Below are 13664 nucleotides of genomic sequence, written 5' to 3'. Positions count from 1 at the left end.
CAGATGTTCTTTATCTTTGTATCTTTTTGGTATCTAGACACTAAAGAGGAGTTCAATAGTTTTTAGTACATTGCTTTAGAATTCACAAATTTTCATATACAGTCATTTCTTAAATATTTACTTATTTATGTTATATCACTCCCAGATTACTTCCTTTTTCTGGTACTTACTATTTTTCAAAAGGGCTAAATAGTCTCAGACATCCCTGGTGGCATGCAGAATTGAAGATGCCAGGATTCTCACAGAGCAAGTCAGAGTGGAGCCAGAGAAATGTTGATTTCCATGCTATACTTGTCATCACCTGTGTTAATGGAGAAATGCGTATGTCATCTCCTTAAGATTCTTAATAATGCTATGCAGGTAGGCAATATCACCCCACTTTAAAGTTGAGGAAACCGAGAATCAGGGAGATTTGTATGTCTTCCCCACAACAACCAGGTAATTCCCAGACTCTGGTCTTCACATTCCACATACATCTCATTCTGTTACACTGCAGCCCTCCAAAAGAAGGCATGGGGCTGGAGCTCAGTGAAAAGCAACAGATGCTAATCGAACATGGAGGGCTCCTAAAATTAGAAATTCTCAAGCCATCTTTCTTGTGCAACGTCTTCATAGAAGGAACAAAAGAGGGCACCTAGGTGGCAGAGTTAGTTAAGCATCTCAGGTCAGGATCTCATGGTGCTTGAGCTCCCCTTTGGGCTTCTCTCTCTGTTTCTCTCTCCTTCCCTCCCTCTCTAACTTTCTCTCTCTGCCCCTCATGGGATTTTCTGCCCCTTGCTCACTTGCACCCTCTTTCTCAAAAGATAAAATTAATTAAAATAGAAATTCTGATATTAAAAAAGAACAGGAGACTTGGAGTCAAGAGACATGGGTCTTAATATTACCACAAACGCTATTTGTGGAACGAGTAGTAATTTAGTCTAAATCAACATGTTCTAATCTACAAAAGGAAGATAACTATCACTGATAAGGGAATTTTGTAAAAAGTACTTTGGAAAACAGCAAACAATTATAAAAATTTAGCTGCAACACCACTATCAATTCTCAGGGCTGATAAATATGGCCTAATGGCCATTTTTATCTCAAAATTACAAATGATAAAGTCCTCTTAAAATTCACCATGCAGGGACATGGAGGAGAGGGAAAGACGACTAAGCTGGTCCATCACTAGAAGTGATTAAATGATCTGTCCTTTTTGTTTAAATATTCCAAATCTCGCCATTTTTCTGTCCTATCAGTTAATAAGAGAAATCTATTAAAATCAGCTACTGTGTGAATTTGTCTACTCTTTAGTTCTGTCACGTTTTGCTATGTATATTTTGAAGCTATGTTGTTAGGTGCATACAAATTTAGAGTCACTATATCTTCTAGTGGAGTAAACATTTTATCATTATGAAAAGCTTTTTATCTCTGGAAACATTTTTGGCTTAAAGTCTACTCATCTGGTGTTAATTTAGCTCTATCACCTTTTTTTCAGTTAATTTTATCATAGTCAATGTATTTCTATGCTTTTGCTTTTAAATTTTTCTGTCGTGTTAAGTTTAATGGTATTCATCTATGCTTACATATAGTTTTTAAACCCAGACTGACAATATTTATCTTTATTCACTGGTATACTTTGTTTCATATATGCCATCCTATATTTTCTATATGTTCCTCCTCTTCCAGCTTTCTTTATCTCTTGCCTTAGATTTTATTTTATATATAATTATAAAAAAATTCTAATGGAAAAATATTTATTGAAGTATAATTAACATAGTGTTAACTTAGTTTCATGTGTACAATATAAGGATCCAACAATTATATGCATCACTCAGTGTTCATCCTAATAAGTGTACTCTTAATCTCCGTTATCTATTTCACCAATCCCCCACCCATCTCCCCTCTGGTAACCACCAGTTTATTCTATTTTAGACTCTGATTTTCTGTCTCTTTCTTTTGTTTCTTGAATTCTACACATGAGTGAAATCATATGGTATTTGTCTTTCTCTAATTTCCTTAGCATTCATATACCCTCTACATCCATCCATGCTGTAGTAAATGGCAAGATCTCATTCCTTTTTAAGGCTGAGTGATAATTGTGTGTGTGTGTGTGTGTGTATATACACATATATATATATATACCACTTCCTCTTTATCCATTTATATAACCCTGAACACCTGGGTTGCTTGTTTCTTGACTACTGTAAATAATGCCGCAATAAACATAGGGGTACATATATCTTTTCAAATTCGTGTTTTTGTTTTCTTTGGGTAAACACTCATTAATGGAATGACTGGCTCATGTGGTAATTCTATTTTTAATATTTTGAGGAATCTCCATATTGTATTTCAAGGTAGCTACACCAATTTATATTCCCACCAACAATGCATAAGGGTCCTTTTTCTCCACAGCCTTTCTAACTCTTAATATTTCTTGTCTTTTTGATAATAGCCATTCTAACAGGTGTAAAGTGATATCTTATTGTGGTTTTGATTTGCATTTCCCTGATGATTAATGATTCTGAGCATCTTTCCATGTGTCTGTTGGCCATTTGTATGTTTTTAGAAAAATGTATATTCATAGGGTGCCTGCGTGGCTCTGCTGAGCTTCCAACTTCAGCTCAGGACATGACTTCATGGTTTCTGAGTTCAAGCCCCACATGGGGCTCTGTGCTGAAAGCTCAGAGCCTGGAGCCTGCTTTGGATTGTCTCCCTCTCTCTGCCCCTCCCCCACTTGTGCGTGCATGTTCTCTTTCTCTCAAAAACAAGCATTAAAAAATGTATATTCAAGTATATTATATATAATTTTGTCATATTTTATTTTTAATATACTTTCTATTAGCTTAGTAGTTATTTTACTTTTGTGTGTGTGTTTACTCTAAAATTGCCTTGTTAAATAATAGCCACTAGCCATGCATAGGTATGTAGATTTTCATTAAAGAAAGTTGTGTTGACAGCACTGCAGAGGTTACAATATCCATCCTCCACTAAGGTAAATTAGTTGTTTTATCATTTTACATTAAACTTTACATTATCCTATTTACTCACCTCCATTTACTATTCATTTTAATTCAATATATATATGAAGTACCACAAGATGCTATTATATAACCAGCTTTTATTCATATTTACCTGTGCCATCTGCCTTTTCTGTTACTGTTTTCACTATTTTCGCATTACTCTATCTTTTCATCCATCTTCCTTCTGCTGGAAGAATACTCTTAAGTGTTTCCTTTAGTGTGAGTGTACTGCTAAAGAAATTCTATTAATTTTGATTATGTAGAAATGCTTTTATTTCACCTGTTTGAATAATATTTAATTGTGAATGGAATTCTAGGTTGGCAGTAACTTTATTTCAGTACATTGAAGATATTCTGTTGTTATTATGGCTTTTATTTTTTCTGTTGGAAGTCTGCTCTTGGGGCTTATTGTTGTTTCTCTGGAGTCTATCTTTTCCTACGTCTGCCTTTAAGGTTTTATATTTTCTGATATTTTAGTATGCTGTGCCTAATGTAATTTATTTTTTTATTGTAGATGCAGAGTCCAAATTCTTCTTAAGTTTTGTGGGGTTTTTGTGTTTTATTAGTTTTGAAAAATCTTCATTCATTACCTCTTCAAATATTGCATTAGTCCCACTTTTTCTCTCATTTAATTCTGCAAATTTCATGTTTGTAAGAATGTTCTAAATATCCCCTTAGTATTTTTTTCTTTTTGATATTTTTCCACCCTTTTTTCTATTGTGCTTCAGTCTAAATATTTTCTCCTGGTCTCTCTTTCTATACTCTAATTCCCCTTTCAACTATCTCTAATATGCTATGATATCCATTTTATGAGATCTTCAGTTACTTAATATTTTTCATTCTGGGGTTTTTATTAGCTTTTTAAAATGCTTTTCAATCCTTTGCTAAAATTTCCAAATTTTGGTTTATTGTCTTGAATATATTAAATGTAAATTCCAGGTCTGTTAACTATTATTCATGTGTCCTGAGTCTGACTTTATTAGCAGTTATTTTTCTTGGTTTTGAATTTTATCTCCTCAGATAATCATTTAATCACTTCAGTTGTTTCTGAAGCTAAATAAATTACCTTTATTTTAATATGGATTAGAATTTTATTCACAACCAAATTAATTCCTTTTAGAACTTAATCTTTTGTATTTTAAAGCATACCTTTAGGTAATTTCTCCATCTGCTTTGCAAAAGTCTATAAAAGTAAGCAATTCATCTAGCATATGTATTCTCTCTGATTTATGTTCTCAGTATCAATAACTAGGGAAAAAAAACAAATGCCTTGTGAATGTTACTTTATCTGTTCAGATAGGCTTTACATTAACGCTATTTGCTACAACCTTACATATATTTTCAAGACATTTGTCACATTTTGAAAATTTTAGGCTCTATCCTATAATTTTTTTCTTAACAAATAAAAATATCTACCCTCTGAGTAGCCCTAGCATTATGGTGAATTAAAAAAAAAAATCTGCAGTTAGCATTAAGGTAGATTTTCACTGTGGGATGAAAAATTTTAATTGTTCTTAATGACTTCCTTTTATATGAAATATTATTAGTTTTAAAGATTTCACTTTTTTATTATTTGAAAAACAGAAAATATATACCAAGAACCTTTTTTGAGGAAAAAGAGAAAGTTCTCCAAATCAATTCTTCTGGCACACAAAACATTTCATAGTACCTAATCTGATTTTATACAAATACCTACATTTTCTCTTTGAACAACTTACCTTTGCTCTTTGGAAATCCCTGGAAAAATCAAAGAATACAATATAAGGAGGGACCATCACTGAACATCTAGGTCAATACCATGACATAACAATCTACATTTGATGGCAAAGTTCCTTATAAACTAGTCTTCTTCTGGCTCATTTTTTTACTTGATCTCTATCACCAAACTTCCTCTGATTTTTCCTTTCCAATTTTGTCTTAAATCTGCAAATTCCCTAGTACAAAGATTTGATTTTCTGAATTTAGGGTTTCACACTCACTCAACTATTCACATACAGTACACAGTTCCCATTGTGAAGGGAAAATGAAAAGAGCCATTTCCTTGGACTTTATGCCCTTAGGAGCTCTTTGTAGCCCTTTTATAAAGTAAAAGACAGCTTGACCTAATAATATGTGTATTTTCTCCTCCTGCACTAAAATTCTTTCCTCTTCATTTCTCCTGCCACCACTTTGAGTGACTTTCCACTCCATTGTCTTTTCTTTGTATCGCATACTGCCACTTTTAAAAATTCACTTTTATCCTTAACTAATGTGATAAGTCTTTCTTCCCTTGTACACATTGTCCCTCAGCTATATAATAATAAACTATTCTTATGCTTACTTTGACAGCACATGTACTAAAATTGAAATGATACAGAGAAGATTAGCATGGCCCAGCACAAGGGTGACATGCAAATTCATGAAGTATTTCACATTTGGGGGGGAAAAGAAAAAAATAAAGTATTCTGATTATTTTTGCTTCCTGAACCTTCTTTTCCTATACCTTTCTAATTGTAAATCTGGGCAATTGGAGAAAATTTTGCCTCCCTTACAAAGTTTCTCAACATACTTAAATTCTACCTATGTACATGTCTCATATGCTTTTTAGAGCCAGCATATTAACATATTTGAGGTGCTCACCAATTATTGAATGAATATTTCTACTGCCCAAGTGAAGTATTTTGTACAATAGCAAAATATTTAGACCAGTCCCTCTAACTCTCACATTTACCTTTACACTTAGAATTTGCCAATATATTAATCAACTAAATTTTAACATTGAATTGTTTAAGCTATCTCTAGCAGCCATTGGATTTCTGCATGAGGCACAGTTTCCTGACAAAGGTATTCTAGCAAAGTAACCCATCTGTTCTCAATTATTTTCCACATTTGTTTCATATTCAGCATTCATTGCCCCATTCTTAAAGTTTACATCATTTAATTTATTCTTGATATGTGTCTTATCTCTTATGAGGCCATCTTCTGTGAATTTCATTTGGCTCACAAGTGGTCCTTCATATGGTATGCAATCTTTTTTTTTCACCTGTAACTATTCTGTGAGGTCCATTCTTCTTTGAAACTTACTTTACTTCTTCTGATACTAGGGAAAAAATTAGATAAATAACCAGGTATTGAAATGCTTCTTCTCAACCTGCGATTTTATCTGCAATGCCAAGGTAATCCATATGCTTTAACTAAGATCAAATGAGAAAATATATGTAATATAACATTTGATCATAATATGCTATAACTGCTTATAATTATTATCTGTTGGGAAGAAACCAAACTCAGGACTTTCTTTAGGAGTAGTAAATTTCCTCTCATGTGTTAGCATAAAGAATCCTTCCCACAATTACCTGCTATCTAGTTAAGACCAAAAGCTTAATATAATCTACATTTGTTGAGTATTTGCCAAGTATCCAGCACTTAATCCCTGTAATTCATGTGTGTGTGTGTGTGTGTGTGTGTGTGTAGTATATATACTATAGTGTGTGTATGTACATATAGTACCTAACTGACCTACATTCTTAACTACTATGCTATGACACTTTAAGGAAATAAGATACATACTGATTAAATTTTAGAAGAGTGAAAAAGAGATTGAACAGCTATAGGACACTGGGCTTCTGAGAAGTAGCAACAAACTTAGACTTGGAAGGGTTCGTATTCCCATATATACAATACTCCTATTTCTGTTTTGATTCGCCAAAAATTTTCAGTATCCATCATTGTAAGTACTTTGTTTCATGAGTTGGTCTTTTGCTTTGTGCTTATAAGCAATATATTTGAAGAACAGAAGGAAAACATCTCATTAGAAAGGTATAGTTCATTGAATAACAAACTTTTTGACAGTGTTCTCATTAGATACAAAAAACACAACAAACATGTAGTAATATGTATTCACAAATTGGCTAGAGTATAAAACTGTATAAGGAAAAAAAGGAAAAAAAAACTATGAAATCTTATCTTTAAATTGCTAAAGGAAAGAAAATGACTTTTCTTGTTCTTTTTACGATACTTTATTCTACAATGTCTCTGTGAAATAGGATGCAATGTCCGAATATCAAAGTAGAAATTTAAACAATAGCCTTGCCTCTCATAACCACTTACCAGATAGATACTTCATCGTACTCCTAACTTTACACATTGTGAATCCGCTGGGCTCTGAAAACAATAATAGTATAGTCCTTTTGGCCGAACATATGTCATTCCTAGTGCAATAAATTTTCATCCAACCAAAAAGGCAGCAATGAATTTTTTGTGGCAAGTTTTAATATTATCTTCTAACTGTATTAACCCTGAAACCTTCAACCTATGTGAAATTCTAATCCACAATTAATTTAGAAAGCAAAGATCTAGCTTACATCTTTTTCCAGAGTCATTAACATTGCAAGCGTAATTTCCAAAAGTAAGAACCATCTCCAGTGTTATGGAAACAGTAGTTCATCTCTCCAGGAAAACATACTCTGTCCTTTGGTATTCTAATAATTTAAACTTCCTAGTCATATTGAACAAGGGAGTGTATCTATTTTCTAGTGGCATTCTTTAGTTTATCTTGAGGAAAGAAGTTATTTGAAGCAACTGAACCTGCTGAAGAAGTTTTTAAAGGAAATTACGTTTCATTTATTGTATCCTTGCTATGTATTGAAATGAGGCAGCCTAGGGGCACCTGGGTGGCTCAGTCGGTTAAGCGTCCGACTTCAGCCCGGGTCACGATCTCGCGGTCCGTGAGTTCGAGCCCCGCGTCGGGCTCTGGGCTGATGGCTCGGAGCCTGGAGCCTGCTTCCGATTCTGTTTCTCCCTCTCTCTCTCTGCCCCTCCCCCGTTCATGCTCTGTCTCTCTCTGTCTCAAAAATAAATAAAACGTTAAAAAAAATTTTTTTTTAAAAGAAATGAGGCATCCCATACCTGAAAGCACTGGCTGGACAGTATTCCCTGAACTGCCATAATGACACCTTTCATTTAAATTTTTTTTTTTAACATTTATTTATTTTTGAGACAGAGAGAGACAGAGCACGAACAGGGGAGGGGCAGAGAGAGAGGGAGAAGAATCTGAAACAGGCTCCGGGCTCTGAGCTGTCAGCCCAGAGCCCGACGCGGGGCTCAAACTCACAGACCGTGAGATCATGACCTGAGCGGAAGTCGGACGCTTAACCGACCAAGCCACCCAGGCGCCCCGACACCTTTCATCTTAATTACTATAATCATGACTTGTACTATATCTTCTCTCTCCTCTAACCAAATCATATGGTATTTGTCTTTCTCTGGCTTATTTCACTTAGCATAGTACCTAGTTCATAGTTTCATCCATCTTGTAATAAATGGCAAGACTTTATTCTTTTCATGGCTCAGTAATATTTTACTACATATATGTATACCACATCTTCTTTATCCATTCATCTATTGGTCACTTAAGTTGCTTCTGTATCTTAACTATTATAAATAATACTGCAATAAATAGATATGCATGTATCTTTTTTAATGAATATTTATATTTTCTTTGACGAATACCCACAAGTGGAATTATAAGCCAGCCAAAGACAAATATCACGATTTAATTTATACATGGAATTTGAAAAACAAATGAACAAACAACAACAACAGGGAGACAGAGTCAAAAAGAACAAACTGGTAGAGGGGAATGGGCAGCTAGGATGGGTGAAGGTTAGTAAGAGGTACAAATTTCCAGGTACAAAATAAGTCACAGGGATGAAAAGCATGGCACAGGGAATATAGTCAATAATATTGTAATATACTTTATGGTGACTGTTGCATAATGTCTACAATTATTGTTGAATCACTATGCTGTATATCTGAAACTAATTTCGTGTTATATGTCAACTATACTTCAATTAAAGTTTTAAGAAAGGAATAACCAAAACCTTATTGATTTGTTTTTGTCACTGTTCTTTATTTTTCTTGATGGCTTCTTGTTTTTCAGTTTCTTGGCAGCCTTTTTTTTTTTTTTAATTTTATTTTCAACGTTTATTTATTTTTTGGGACAGAGAGAGACAGAGCATGAACGGGGGAGGGGCAGAGAGAGAGGGAGACACAGAATCGGAAACAGGCTCCAGGCTCTGAGCCATCAGCCCAGAGCCCGACGCGGGACTCGAACTCACGGACCACGAGGTCGTGACCTGGCTGAAGTTGGACGCTTAACCGACTGCGCCACCCAGGCGCCCCTCTTAGCAGCCTTTTAAAAACAACTGCTAAAAAATCTCCTTAGCAAACTATGCAATGTTATTCTATGCTTTTCCAATTGAGATAATAATCCTGAAGAGTTAAACTTTACGCAAAAAATAGCCTTTTCCATCCAAGAGGACCTATTATGGTGTGGCTGAAGCACATTTTCTTTTACATGTGCTTATTTACCTTGTTGAGTTCAAGAACTGAAATTCCTACACATTCACATAACTAGACAAATGAAAGGCTCTGCTCTGAGCCCCGCTGCAGTCCCTTTCATTCATCAAATCAGCACAGTTCATACACTTCAACTATGCCATCACCTATTGCTAGATCTCTTTTCTTTACCTCTTGATTACCCAAAGTCAATTTACAAACAAGTCTCATCACCTCTACCAGTAAAGCAGGAGGTTGATAAGCTTGAAAGAGCAAAAAATTGCATCTATGTTCAGTAGTTTCTAACTGATATTTAATATTTGCTTTATGAATGACTGAACATAGTAACAATGTCCATGACTTCATCACCAATACGAATTACAGATATTTTCATATATTACTAGTATTTTAGCAATACTATTTGCATACTATTTGCAATAGTATTTATCACTACTTTGCAATTACGGTGGTTATCAGACCCGCTACTAATTCTTCTTAAGTAGTGTATGACTGAAGCTACACAGATAGTGTTTCACAAATTTGTTTTTTTTTTTTACTGTTTTTATAATTACATTTTACTACCATGTTTTCTTTGTGCTTGTTTGCATTGTATGCTATGCATTTTAAACCATGATTCTAAAGGCGTTTTGTGGGTTTACCCACACTGCCAATGGGGGAAATAAAACTATCCTGAATAATGGTCTTTCTCACTAATGCCACCACAACCACCCCAAGTTAGACACGTTATCATCTTCAGCCTGGACGGTTGCAATAGCTAGGCTCTCTCCTTCCACTCTTGTTCCCCCAAAATGTTTTCCAAAAAACAGCCAGAGTCACATTTAAGTTTTTTTTAGTATTAAAAATTTTTTTACTTCTATTTTTAAGAAAGGTAGTTGATCTGTTAGTTTCATTATACACATCATGAAATGCTAACCGTAGTAAGTGTAGTTACCATGTGTCACCGTACAAAGTTATTGTCCCTCTACTGTACTTTTCATCCCTGTGATTGACTTACCTTATAACTGGAAGTTTGTACCTCTTAAACCCTTTCACCTGTTTTGCCCATCCCTCTACCCCCATTCCCTCTGTCAACCACCAGTTTGTTCTCTGCGTTTATGAGTCTATTTCTGCAGCGTTTTTTTGTTGTTTTGTTTTTTAAATTGCCCATGTAAATAAGATAATATCATATTGTTTTTCTCTGACTTATTTCACTTAGCATAATATTCTCTAGAACCATGCATGTTGTCACAAATAGCAAGGTTTTATTATTCTTATGACCAAGTGATAGTTCTTTTTGTATATATACCACATCTTTGTTATCCATTCATCTATTGGGGTTTTTTCCATACAAACTTTAGGATTGCTTATTCTAGTTCTGAAAAATGCTGTTGTTATTTTGATAGATATTGTATTAAATGTATAGATCGCTTTAGGTAGTATAGACATTTTAACAGTATTTGTTCTTCCAATCCATGAGCATGAAACATCTTTCCATTTTCAAATGTCTTCAATTTCTTTCATCACTGTTTTATGATTTTCAGAGTAGAGATCGTTCACCTCTTTAGGTAGGTGGAATTGTTTTCTTAATTTTTTTCTGCTCTTTCATTATTGGTCTATAGAAATACAATAGACCTGTAAATTGATTTTTTTATCCTGTGACTTTACCAATTTTGTTTATCAGTTCTAGCAGTTTTCTGGTGGAGACTTCTGGGTTTTCTATATATAGTATCATGTCATCTGCAAATAATGAAAGTTTTACTTCTTTCTTACCTATTTGGATGCCTTTTCTTTTGTTGTCTGACTTCTGTGGGTAGGACTCTTAGTACTATGTTAAATGTAAGTGGTGACAGTGGACATCCTTGTCTTGTTCCTCACCTTAGCTCTCAGGTATTCCCTACTGAGGATGATGGTAGCTGTGGGGTTATCATCTCCAGCCTGGACAGTTGCAGTAGCTGGGCCCAGGAGTGCTTCCAGGAGTGTCTCCAATGTGTGCTGCATGTGCTCTGCTGTTGTGTTCTAGGTGCTTTATCCTTTAGGCCAGTAATCTGCAGAGGCTCTCTTTGACCTTGTGGGTAGTGTTTGGTCCCTGGTCTGAATGTGGCATGTTTTAACTAGGTGTGCCCTGGTCTGCTTGTGAATAAGACCTCCTTTCTGCCACCACCAGAACCAGAGCCTTGCAAAACTCCTGGGTTGAGAGATATAGTGTTGGCATGGGTTTTGGCTGGTCTTCTGAGGGAGGGAGTCCACCATGCTGGGACCAAGGCAAACGTGACTGGGAAGGGCATTTCCAACAGAGCACAGAGGGACAGGGCTTGGTGTAAGCAAGTCAGGTAGAGAGTTTTGGTGCTGTGCTCGTTCCCCCAGGTGGCCCTGTTCATATGTTGACAGCCAGGACAGGGAAATTGTACCTCCAGTTCCTTTGTTCCCAGTGGCATCTCTCCATGAACATTGCCTCCCTGGGACATGCTTGAGATGAGCAACTAATCTGCCTACTGCCTGCCCCAGGCACTGTTGAATTTGCTGTTTCCACACTGTATGTCTGTGGGCTGTTTGCCCTGCCTTTTCTCCAAGAGCAGCCCCAATGTCCTCTGAGCTTTCCCCAAGCCAATCATGCTGACCTTTAAAACTCCAGGCTTTAAGCCCTACTGGTTGCAAGAACTCATGAAATTTTGGGCTGTCTCTCTTTCCAAGCCAATTGCTATGGGAATTTGTTTTCTCCTACTTCCATGTATGCTAGTCTGCCTCTTGGCCTTCTTTGTGACTGTAGCTTCCTCCCCACTGCAGCAGCCACAACCTATTTCTCTCCTAAGCCACACCTCCACACTTCCTCCCTTCCTCACCGTGGCCTCTTCTCTACCTTTAGTTGTAGAGTTTTTCTTCCAATCTTCCAATCAATTTCTCAGGTATTTAGGATGATTTGACATTTATCTGGTTGTAATCATTGCACAGGGGGAGCCTAGGGTCCTCCTACTTTGCCACCACTTCCCCTCACCTCCCTGCTTCTGCCTTTTAACCTTCATATTAGCTTTATAAGTGACTAATCTACCTTTAGAGTATATTTGCTTTTAACAGTGGAATGTTTTCCTTTTTTTTCTATTTATACACTTTTCTTATATACTTAAAGAAGCCCTTTAACATTTTCTATAAGGCCAGTTTAGTGGTAATGAACTCCTTTAATTTTTGTTGGTCTGGGAAACTTTTTTATCTCTCCTTAATTTTTTTTTTTTTTTTTTTTTTTAGTTTATCTTAAGAAATAGCAAGAGAGAGAGCGGGGGTGGGGCAGAGAGAATGGGAGAGAGTGCAGGCTCCATACTGTCAATGCAGAGCCTGACATGGGGCTCAAACTCATGAATAGTGAGATCAGGATCTGAACCAAAATTAAGAGTTGGACGCTCAACTGACTGAGCCACCCAGGAGCCCCTCTTTTCTTCATTTCTAAGTGATAGCTTTCCTGTGTAAAGTATTTATGGTTGTAGGTTTTTCTTTGAACACTTTGAAAATATCACTCCTTTCTGGCCTGTAAAGTTTCTGCTGAAAAATCAATCATCTGATAGACCTATGGGGTTTCCCTTCTACATAACTTTGCTTTACTCTTGCTGTTTTTAAGATTCTCCCTTTTTATCTTTAAATTTTTATTCTTTGTCTTATTATAGACCTACTATGTTCTTTTTGTTTGGGGCTCTCTGTACTTTCTGGATCCACTTTGTTTTCTTCCCTAGGTTAGGGGGTTTTCGGCTATTATTTCTTTAGTGTTTTGTGTTCCTTTATCTGTCTCTTTTATCCTTCTGGGACCCCTATAAGACAAATATTAGTGCACTTGGTGTTGTCCTAAAGATCTCTTTACCTTTTTTTTCTTCTTGTTTTGGCTGTTCAGCTTGGTCGCTTTCCACTATCCTGTGTTGAAGATCACTGACTGGTTCTTCTGCATCCTGTAATCTGCTATTGATTCCTCTACTGAATTTTTTTCATTTCAGTTATTATATTCTTCTTCTCTGACTGGTTCTCTTTTATATTTTCTGTCTCTTTGTTAAAATTCTCACTGTGTTCATTCATTTTTCTCTCAAATCCAATGAGCATCTTTATAACAATTTTATGTAAATTGCTTATCTCCATTATATTTTTCTGGACTGTAGTCTTATTCTTTCATTTGGATCATATTCTTCTGTTTTCTCATTTTGCTGACTCTGTTTGTTATACACATATTAGGTAGGTGAGCTATATCTTCTGGTCTTGAAGGCAGTGGCCCATTGTAGACGGTGTCCTCCGGGACCCAGTAGTGCAATATTCCTAGTCACCACACCAGATCTAAGGGTATCCTCTGTGTGGACTGCATGCATCATCCTT

The 13664-nt window shown here is 35.8% G+C and overlaps 1 non-coding gene across 1 annotated transcript; it reads left to right on the top strand.

The window, feature by feature from the left end:
* The first annotated feature begins 5314 nt into the window (after window positions 1-5314).
* On the top strand, window positions 5315-5420 carry LOC122496171. Its single transcript, XR_006300710.1, has one exon. It is a non-coding gene; the product is annotated as a U6 spliceosomal RNA (small nuclear RNA).
* The last annotated feature ends 8244 nt before the right edge of the window (window positions 5421-13664 follow it).

Source organism: Prionailurus bengalensis, chromosome F2 (genome assembly GCF_016509475.1).
Source record: "Prionailurus bengalensis isolate Pbe53 chromosome F2, Fcat_Pben_1.1_paternal_pri, whole genome shotgun sequence".
Taxonomy (NCBI): Eukaryota; Metazoa; Chordata; class Mammalia; order Carnivora; family Felidae; genus Prionailurus; species Prionailurus bengalensis.
The sequence above is the reverse complement of the archived record's forward strand: the minus strand, read 5'-3'. Positions and strand labels throughout refer to the sequence as shown.